This window comes from Falco biarmicus, chromosome Z, assembly GCF_023638135.1.
Source record: "Falco biarmicus isolate bFalBia1 chromosome Z, bFalBia1.pri, whole genome shotgun sequence".
In the NCBI taxonomy this organism is placed as follows: Eukaryota; Metazoa; Chordata; class Aves; order Falconiformes; family Falconidae; genus Falco; species Falco biarmicus.
Window position 1 is genome coordinate 42,724,108 of NC_079311.1, and position 9,330 is coordinate 42,733,437.

Consider the following 9,330-nt stretch of genomic DNA (forward strand, 5'->3'; position numbering starts at 1 on the left):
GGTCCTGCACCTGGGTTGGGGCAACCCCCAGTATCAGTACAGCCTGGGGGGATGAAAGGATTGAGAGCAGCCATGTGGGGAAGGACATGGGTGGATACTGGTAAATGAAAAGCTAGACATGAGCCATCGCTGTGCACCGTATCCTGGGCTGCATCAAAAGAAGCGTGGCCAGCAGGTCAAGGGAGGTGATTCTCCCCTGCTACTCAACCCTAGTGAGACCCACCTGGCATACTGCGTTCAGCTCTGGGGCCCCCAACATAAGAAGGACATGGACCTGTTGGAGTGAGTCCAGAGGAGGGCCACAAAGATGATCAGAGGCTGGAGCAACCCTCAAACAAAGACAGATGGAGAGAGTTGGGGTTGTTCAGCCTGCAGAATAGAAGGCTCCAGGGAGACCTTGCTGTGTGGCCTTTCAATAGTTAAAGGAGACTTATAAGAGAGAGACTTTTTGTCAGGGCCTGTAGTGACAGGACAAAGGCCAACAGTTTTAAACAGATAGAGGGCAGATTTAGATAAGGAAGAAATTTTTTACAATGAAGGTGAGACACTGGAACAAGTTGCCCGGAGAAGTTGTGGATACCTAATTGTGGGAGAAGAGGGTAGAGGATGAAGAGAGATGTATGAGAGGAGGATGGAGAATGTCTGATCTGGCAGGAGATGAGAGAACAGCTGGGTATTGTGAAGGAAAGTAAGAAAGGTAAACGTGGTTATCTAGTAGTCAAAAAGTGTTTGCATGCTTGTAGTGATATATAGCTATATAACTGCATGAATGATTCCTGCCCTGAGCCGGGTAGTACGTACAGCTGGAATTTGTATCTGGGCTCAGAGATATAAATATGAGCTGCTCTGTACAATGAAGTGTCTCTGGTTGAACCACATCCAGAGTCCGTGCCTTCATATGCCAAAGAGGGTCCCCCATGGAGAGTCAGCCAAGTCACGACAATCACACCAATATGACTACATGCCGGGCTCACTTCATTAAACAAACAGGTCATATTTATAACTTAAACCAACCGCTCACACGACTCTACACACAGGTGATTGGATAAAAGTTTCTGGTCACGCGAGTGCCCGTGTCGCTGACTGGTGAGCATGCTGCAGGCGCCTGATCAGAGTGTGCCGATGAGAGTGTGTTGATTTCCCAGTTCCCAGGACTTGCTCTGTGCCTGGCTTCTTGTTTGTGCATAGCTTGTTTTCTTTCTCACACTGCCTGTTCCAAGGACAATTTGAAGTTGCTCTGCAGCTTCAACTAACAGGCCTGGGTTGTCCAACCCGGACAATGGTAACATATGTCCTCGGTCCTTTAAAAATCCCTCTGCAATATGCCACACCTAATCCCTGGAAGTGCTCAAGGTCAGCTTGGATGGGGCTTTGAGCAATGTGATCAAGTGGAAGATGTCGCTGCCCGTGGCAGGGGTGTGGCCTTAGATGATCTTTGAAAGGTCCCATCTGACCCAAACCATTCTGTGATTCGAAGATTCTATGATCTGTATCCTTTTGTTGTGGTTTAACTGCATCCAGCAGTGAAGTACCAGACAGCCACTTGCTCACACACCAATCCCAACACCGTGGTGGAATGGGGAGGAGCACTGGGAGAAGATAAAACTTGTAGCTGAGATACAAACAATAATTTAAATAAAATATAATAACAACAACAACAATTGTAATGAAAAGGAGAGAGAAAGAGAGAGGAATAATGCCAAAGGACAAAAAACCACAAGTGATGCACAATACAGTTGCTGACCACCCACTAACCAGTGCCCAGCCAGTCCCTGAGCAGTGTTTGGTGGTCCCCAGCCAACTGCCTCTAGTTTCCATACTGAGCATGATGTTCTATGGTATGGAATATCCCTTTGGCTAGTTCAGTTCAGCTGTCCCGGCTGTGCTTCCTCCTGGCTTCTTGAGCACCTGCTCACCAGCAGAGCATCCAAACTCCTGGAAAGACCTTCAGTATAGGGTAAGCACTACCTAGCAACAAATAAAATACAGTGTTACCATACTAAACCCAAAACAGCACTGTACCAGCTACTAGGAAGAAAATTAACTCTATCCCAGCCAAAACCAGGACACCTTTTCATCCAACATGTGTTTCAACTGCAAAATATTAAGCTGATGCGCAACTAACATGTAAAAAGAGCTTTCCTACCTGCTAGCTTTGAAAAGTGCCCTGTGTAATTCTTCAGAGCTTGCCTTGTAATAAACAAATCCTCTTGTGCTAACAAAGCTCAAACATATTTTTGTGCCATGTTAACTAGCAGTGAGTGCAATATGGATATAAAAATGCAGATCTGTTTGTGCAGCACTGAACATAGTACTAAACCTTGGGATCTTTCTTACTTTGGGTTGTTGTTGAAGTGAACATTACAGAAGGACAAGTAGGAAGGAGCTGGCAGACTAGGAACATATCAGAAAGTCTTTGTCAGTTATCTGGGAAATCAGCAGAGAGCACACAAGTTGGAGGGAAAGAACCAGAGAACTAAGAACTAAAGAACCAAAGAACTAAGGGAGAGACAAAGCAAAATACCCATCGATCTAAAAAATAGAAGACTTTTAACTTTTTTTTTTTTTTTTTTTTTTTAACCACACTGTAGTACTAAGCAATTTCCAAAGCAAGGTATGTACAAAGACAGCACTTCACTAGGAGGCAGGAGAGAAAAGCAGGACAAAAGTCTTCATCAATAAAGGTATTATGAATCCGTAAAGCTCTTAGCAGTGACTTCTGAAAACTTAATACCATGAAGATGCTAACAGTGGAATAAGACTTTTCTAAGAAACTAGACATTGTAGCTAACAGTCCATGATTATTCACATTTCATAATAATATTCAGACTCAGCGCAGGCGTACGTATTTGTTTGTCCTACCTTTTCCTTCCTTTTTTTTTTTTTTAGTTCTGGCCAACTGTTTGAAAATAATTTCCAAATACCACATCTTCAGGACAGGACTGATACCACTTTTTCAGAACTGCGAATCTTGTGACCACACATAACTGCAGCATATTATCCTAATAGATAAAACACTACTGGGTGGAACAAAATAATCTGTCGTGATACTAGTCTGATTCAATCTAAACCCCCTTTATTTGGGGAGGGGGTATTTTTTTTCATTATCTGCTGCCCCACAGGAAATATTTACCAGAAGAAGACCAAGACTTTTTTCTAATCAAGTCAATGGTGCCTATAACTTTAAGATGCAACTTCTTTTCCAACATGTTTGTATCTGTAAGCAAATTTTAATTAAAAATTTCAGAATATTTATCTTTTCTCAAAATCTAATGTCTGTTTTAAGATGTCATTAAATTACTAAATTAGATTTAAAGAGAGTAATTCAAAGTTCTGTTGCTTCAGCCGTCTAGAAGCCAAAATACAAAAGACTGACTACCTGCTATCCTACAAATTTGTCTTCCTCTAAGTTTTAATTTGCCCATCTGTCCCTATCTGACATAGGGATTTGTTGGCTTGTTTGTTTCTTTTCTTTCAGGACTGTCAGTAAAAGCTTGCCCCCAGCCCCCAAACACTGTAGAACTAACCTGTGTTGTTTCTTGTGCTATTGAGTTTGACATAAATGAAAATTAGTTTGTATAATGCTTGCTGATTAACAACAGAAGGAACTCTATTAAAAAGAAACTGAAGTTTCATTCTAAAAGTGCATATTCATGTCCTCATGAAAAGCTCATTCTGTTTTTAAGTGCTAAAGAAATAGACACATATTTCTAATGTGGGCAATGCTGAATACAGTTCTCTATTCAACACAACTCCTTTCCCTGTTCATCACTTGGTGTATTAGCCGATCTAGTATAAATTACACAGAAATTCTTCTATCAGCTGATTTGTTCTCTCTATGTGGCTCTTACTTAAAAATTCTTGTATGACTCTTGGAAAAAAAAATGTATTTTCTCATATCTAGTTCCTTTTACATCTGTAATAGCTGCATGTTTGTAAAGGCAAATCTTTTTTATAGCTGCTGCAGCCTGTTTCAGGAGGTGTACTCCCAGTATGCTTTCTTCTGAAAATTCACCAATTGTCTTGCTATTACTTTCCATCAATGAGTCATTTTAGACTGTGAGTGTATATAACTTGGCAATAGCCAGTTTCTTCATTCTTCTGATTACCTGTACAAATCTTCAACAGTGTTCTGTACCTGTGCTAATTGCTTTGAAGTAAGCTGTAAATTGTATATATAGCAACATAATAAAACCTTTTCTTAAAAAAAAAAAAAAGTTCATTTAAAAATAGAAATAAAAAGTCGTCAGAATCACATAATCAAAGGTGAGGTGAGAAAGACAGAATAAAGAGGGGGGAAAGGGCTCCTATTTATTGAACATTAGAAAGAGTATAGACTGTACTAACTTTAAAGTAGGTGGTTGGAGCAATACTACAGATACAAATTCCCCATGCTGAAATTAGGAATACTAATGAATTTGGGGGGAAAAAAAATCTGCAGTGAGGGGAATGTGAGGCATCTTTTCCCAAAGAGATGAAAAGCTCCACACAACAGAGGTTAGGGAGACCAAGAGTGTGTTGGAAAGACCAAGCCACAGGGTACCTGCAGAGTGGAAAAGAAAATTGCTGGGATGGATATGACTAAATACAAATACAAAACTTTATATATGATGTTTGTGAATCAAACCAACAAAAATAAGTAGGAATAGTACAGCAGTATAATGTACAATTGGAAAAAATCTGTTAACAGATCAGGATAATAAAAATGTTGACTTTTTTTCCCTAGACTCTAAGTGTGTGATTTTAGCCAAGAACTAGCAGTCACAGTTCAGAATCTCAAGGCTCTATTCCTGCCTAATGCTATTTTTACAAAGATCTTTAGTGTCCTCCAAAAAAGCAAACCTCGCTGAAAGTGAGACAATAGCATTTCATTTATTAGAATTACTGATGAGCTGACAAGGAAGTTGCCCTTTGGTTCAGATTTAGCAAGGCATTATGCTTGTGGTTTGCTATACTGAAGACAGAGTCTCCACACGATGAGCCCCGTATTCACAGCAGAAGATAATTGCTGTCTATCCAATCATACTTTAGCATGCAGCTTTTTTAATTTACCCCCTTTAACTGTCCCAATCAAAAGTCCTAACTTTTTTTCTGGCAAATCAGAAATGGGAAACAACATATAGATACTTTTTTAAGGTCATATGAAAGTAGAAATCTATACTCTTCCTTTATATATTAAGAATAATTCACAAATGATTGTGTTATGTTTTGGTTTTAATATTCAGAAATATATAAGGAATGTTATTTGTAGTTTACAGAAAAACTTTGGAATTCTTGCATGTCAGTTTTACCGTCATTAGACCACCTGAGACCTTGTCTAAATTCAGAATTGCATCACTAACTTCAGATAAAACATTAAACTGAGTTTAGCCAAACAGGTTAAAAATATTTTACCAATATTCTTAATGTAGTTCCACTCAACTTGAGCCAGTATTTTCATTTTGATGCAAAATACTTTCTGATCACTGCAAGTTCATTTTCAGTTTGTTTGTTTGTTTCAAGTCAGCTTAGGTATCTTTGCATTGGTTTAAACCAACTGCCTATGGAAAAAATAGCAAATTGAAGATGTCTTGTCAGAGCTGGGAATTAAGCTGAACTTCAGCAGTAAATACGGTGACCACGGGTGAGGAAAAGGAAGTGGCATAAATATTAAGCTGCTCTCTCTAATAAACATTCTGCATTATATTTTTTAGGATCAGAAATTGATGAAGAATTGCACAGATGGTTATAGGATGGGGAAATAAAAGCACAGGTGGAAAGAAGTGGTAAAGAACAGAAAAAGCAAGAGGAAAGACAGAAGAATTTAAATACCCATCAGCCTAAGGAGGATTAAGAACTCAGAATTCTTTGCTGTACCATTTTCATTTTCCATGCATTGTGTATAAACTGTGTTGTCAACTACCTGACCGTGAACACACAAGGCTGTTGTTCTGGTTTAAGGTATTTTCTACTTGGATGCTTCTGGTACTGGCAAATGAACTCCCATATGCCTGTTAGCTGTGCCTAACTTACAATGAAGAAACAACCATTCTTTGGTAAAATTTCCTCTGCTTAATTGAGAACTTTTGATAGCTTTCAAGCTATTTTCTATGATTTTTTAGTATCCTTGTCCCTTTATAACAAATGTACATCAGTAACTAACTTGTAAATCTGTGCTAACCATAACCAAGTAGCAGTTGTGCTACTCCAGTACAAAATCTACTCAAGTTATGCAGTCAGCATGAGCTAAATGTATAAACTAATAACAGCCTGGGATGAGGAACATCTCCTTGCACTTTGATCTGATTGATTTCTGCTTGAAATCACTGCTTGATGGTAGTGCAAAATGTTACTTCATAATGTTCCTTACTTTGCCTGTCAACAAGATGGTGTAGCACTGGCATGTGTCGAAGTGCTCTGCTGCAGCAGAATTCAAAGACTTGTAGGGTCACGACTAATGTGGAAAAGGAACAAATGTGACCAAGGAAAGGCTAAGTGGTTAAATACGCCTGAAATTATTTTTTATCTGCAACAAACCAAAGGTTTAAGACAGGCAAAACCTGGGATTGCCTTCAGCCAGTCTTTGGTATTTCTATTTTAAAACCTCTTAGCAGATCTTACATTCCTTTAGTAAAAATTTTAGATGGTTGGAGCCTACCATGTTGAATTAAACTTTTTTTAGTATCACCTGAATAAATTTACATTGAATTCCTGAGAGATTATTCCAACAGCAGACGAAGCCAGCAAATCATCTGGTAAATCAGGTTACTGTGGGAAAAGCCCATTCTTATTTAAGGATAAGGAAGAAAGGGTATTTGAGTCTAGAATTCAAAGCCACACACATATTTCACACCAAAACAATAACAGGTATCTTGAATTTCCTGAGAGACAGGAAAATCACTCATAATTTGGGAAAACACCTAATTTGGTGATACTAGATTTAATTAGTAAATAAGGTTTTTGGGTCCAAGTTTGAGGAAAATCTGAGTCCCAGCTACGGAACGCCTCCGTAACAATACTACTTTTAAAGTAGTAAATGTTCAGTATTTATTACCGTTTAGCTGGTGCCAAGTAAGTAACTTAAAAGCAGCTTAAAAGGTGTGATTTGTTTCCTCAATGTATGTTCACAAGCTGTACCAAGTTAGTTTTCTTGCTTTTTCCAATACAAAAACCTCGCAGGTCATGACAGGCCTTGGTTATGCTATGCTACGTGTCATTGTGTTATGGATTAGAGCTCCTGCAAACAGCAGCTGCGTGTCAGGCATCTGCACTCCCAACACCATGAAACTCCTACTAACCTTCGTCACATATTTACCTGAAACGGGTAAATGAAATGGTGAAGTTCAGGATCCTGCGTGGAAGGAGCAGGACATTAAGTAGGATTGTATCCCTGGACTTCAGGAGACCTAACTTTGATCTCTTCAAGGATCTACTTGAAGGAATCCCATGGGTTAGGGCTCTAGAAAGTAGTGGGGTCCAAGAGACCTGGCTCATATTCAAACATAATATCCTCAAAGCTCAAGATCGGTGCATCCCCATGAGCAGGAAATCAAGCAAAGGGGACAGGAGGCCTGCATGGATGAGCAAGAAGCCTCTGGCAAAACACAAACAGAAGAGTGAAGTTTATGGGATGTGGAAAATCCATATTGGGAGAAATATAGAAATTTTATCAAAACATGCAGGGAGGCAATGAGGAAAGCTAAGGTCCACTTGGAATTAAGTCTGTCAAGGGATGTCAAGAACAAGAAGGGCTTCTTCAAGTGCATCAGTAGCAAATGAAAACTACAGAAAATGTGGGCCTGCTGCTGAATGAGGTGTATGCCCTGGTGACGAAGGACACAAAGAAGGCAGAGTTTCTGAGTGCCTTTTTTGTTTTAGTCTTTACTGCCAAAGCCAGCCCTCCAGTTTCTCAGACCCTAGAGGCAAGAGGGGAAATCTGGAGTAAGAAAGACTTTCCCTTGGTTGAGGATGATCATGTTAAAGAACACTTTAGCCTTAAGCAAACTTGACACCCACAAATCCATGGGTCCTCACAAATCCAGCACTCCCAAGTGCTGAGGTAGGTGTCAGATGTTAGCACTAAGCCACTCTCCATCATCTTCGAATGATCATGGTGGACAGGAGAGGTGCCTGATGACTGGAGAAAAGCCAGTGTACTCCAGTCTTTAAAAAGGACAAAAAGGAGGACCCAGGATACTACAACCTGGTCAGCCTCACCTCCATCCCTGGAAATCATCTCTAAACGTGTGGAGAAGGTTTATCAGGAGCAGTCAGCATGGGTTCACCAAAGGTAAATCATGCCTGACCAGCCTGATAGCTTTCTATGATGGAATGACTGGATGGACAAACGAGGGGAGAGTGGTGGATCTCGACTACCTGAACTTCAGCAAGGCTTTTGACACTGTCTTCCATAACATCCTCACAGGTGAGCGCAGGCCGGGTGGGCTGGGCGCGTGGGCAGGGAGGTGGGCTGAGACCTGGCTGATGGCAGAGCCCAGAGGGCTGTGACCAGCGGCGCAGCCCAGCTGGGGGCCCGCAGCCAGCGCTGTGCCCCGGGGCTCAGCACCGGGTCCCGTCCTGCTCAGCCCACCCCCCAGCGCCCTGGGTGAAGGGGCAGAGCGTGCCCGCAGCGAGTTTGCTGGTGGTACAGCGCTGGGAGGGCGGCTGATACCCCGGGGGCTGCGCTGCCGTTCGGCGGGGCCCGGGCAGGCTGGGCAGTGGGGCAGGGGGGGCGTCATGAAGCTCAGCAAAGGCAGGGGTAGGGTCCTGCGCCGGGGGGGAGCGACCCCACGCACCAGCACGGGCTGGGGCTGACCTGCTGGCAGGCAGCTCTGCGGGGAAGGGCCTGGGAGGCCTGGAGGACACCGAGCGGCCCGTGGGCCAGCAGTGTGCCCTGGTGGGCAAGAAGGCCGCTGCCAGCGCGGGCTGCATCAGGAGGAGCGTGGCCAGCGGGTGCGGGGGGTGTCCTGCCCCTCTGCTCTGCCCTGCTGAGGCCGCACCTGGAGTGCTGTGCCCAGCGCTGGGCTCCCCAGTTCAGGAGAGACAGGGAGCGACTGGAGAGGGGCCAGCGGGGGGCTGCCAAGGGGGTGGGGGGGCTGGAGCACCTCCCTCATGAGGGAAGGCCGAGAGAGATGGGCCGGTGCAGCCTGTTTAGGAAGTTCCATCTGAATATGAGGAAGAACTTGTTTACCTTGAGGGTGACAGAGCCCTGGCACAGGCTGCCCAGAGAGGCTGTGCAGTCTCCTTCTCTGGAGACATTCAAAACCCACCCGGACTTGATTCTGTGCAGCCTGCTCTGAGGGAACATGCTTTAGCAGGGGGTTGGACGAGATGATCTCCAGAGGTCCCCTC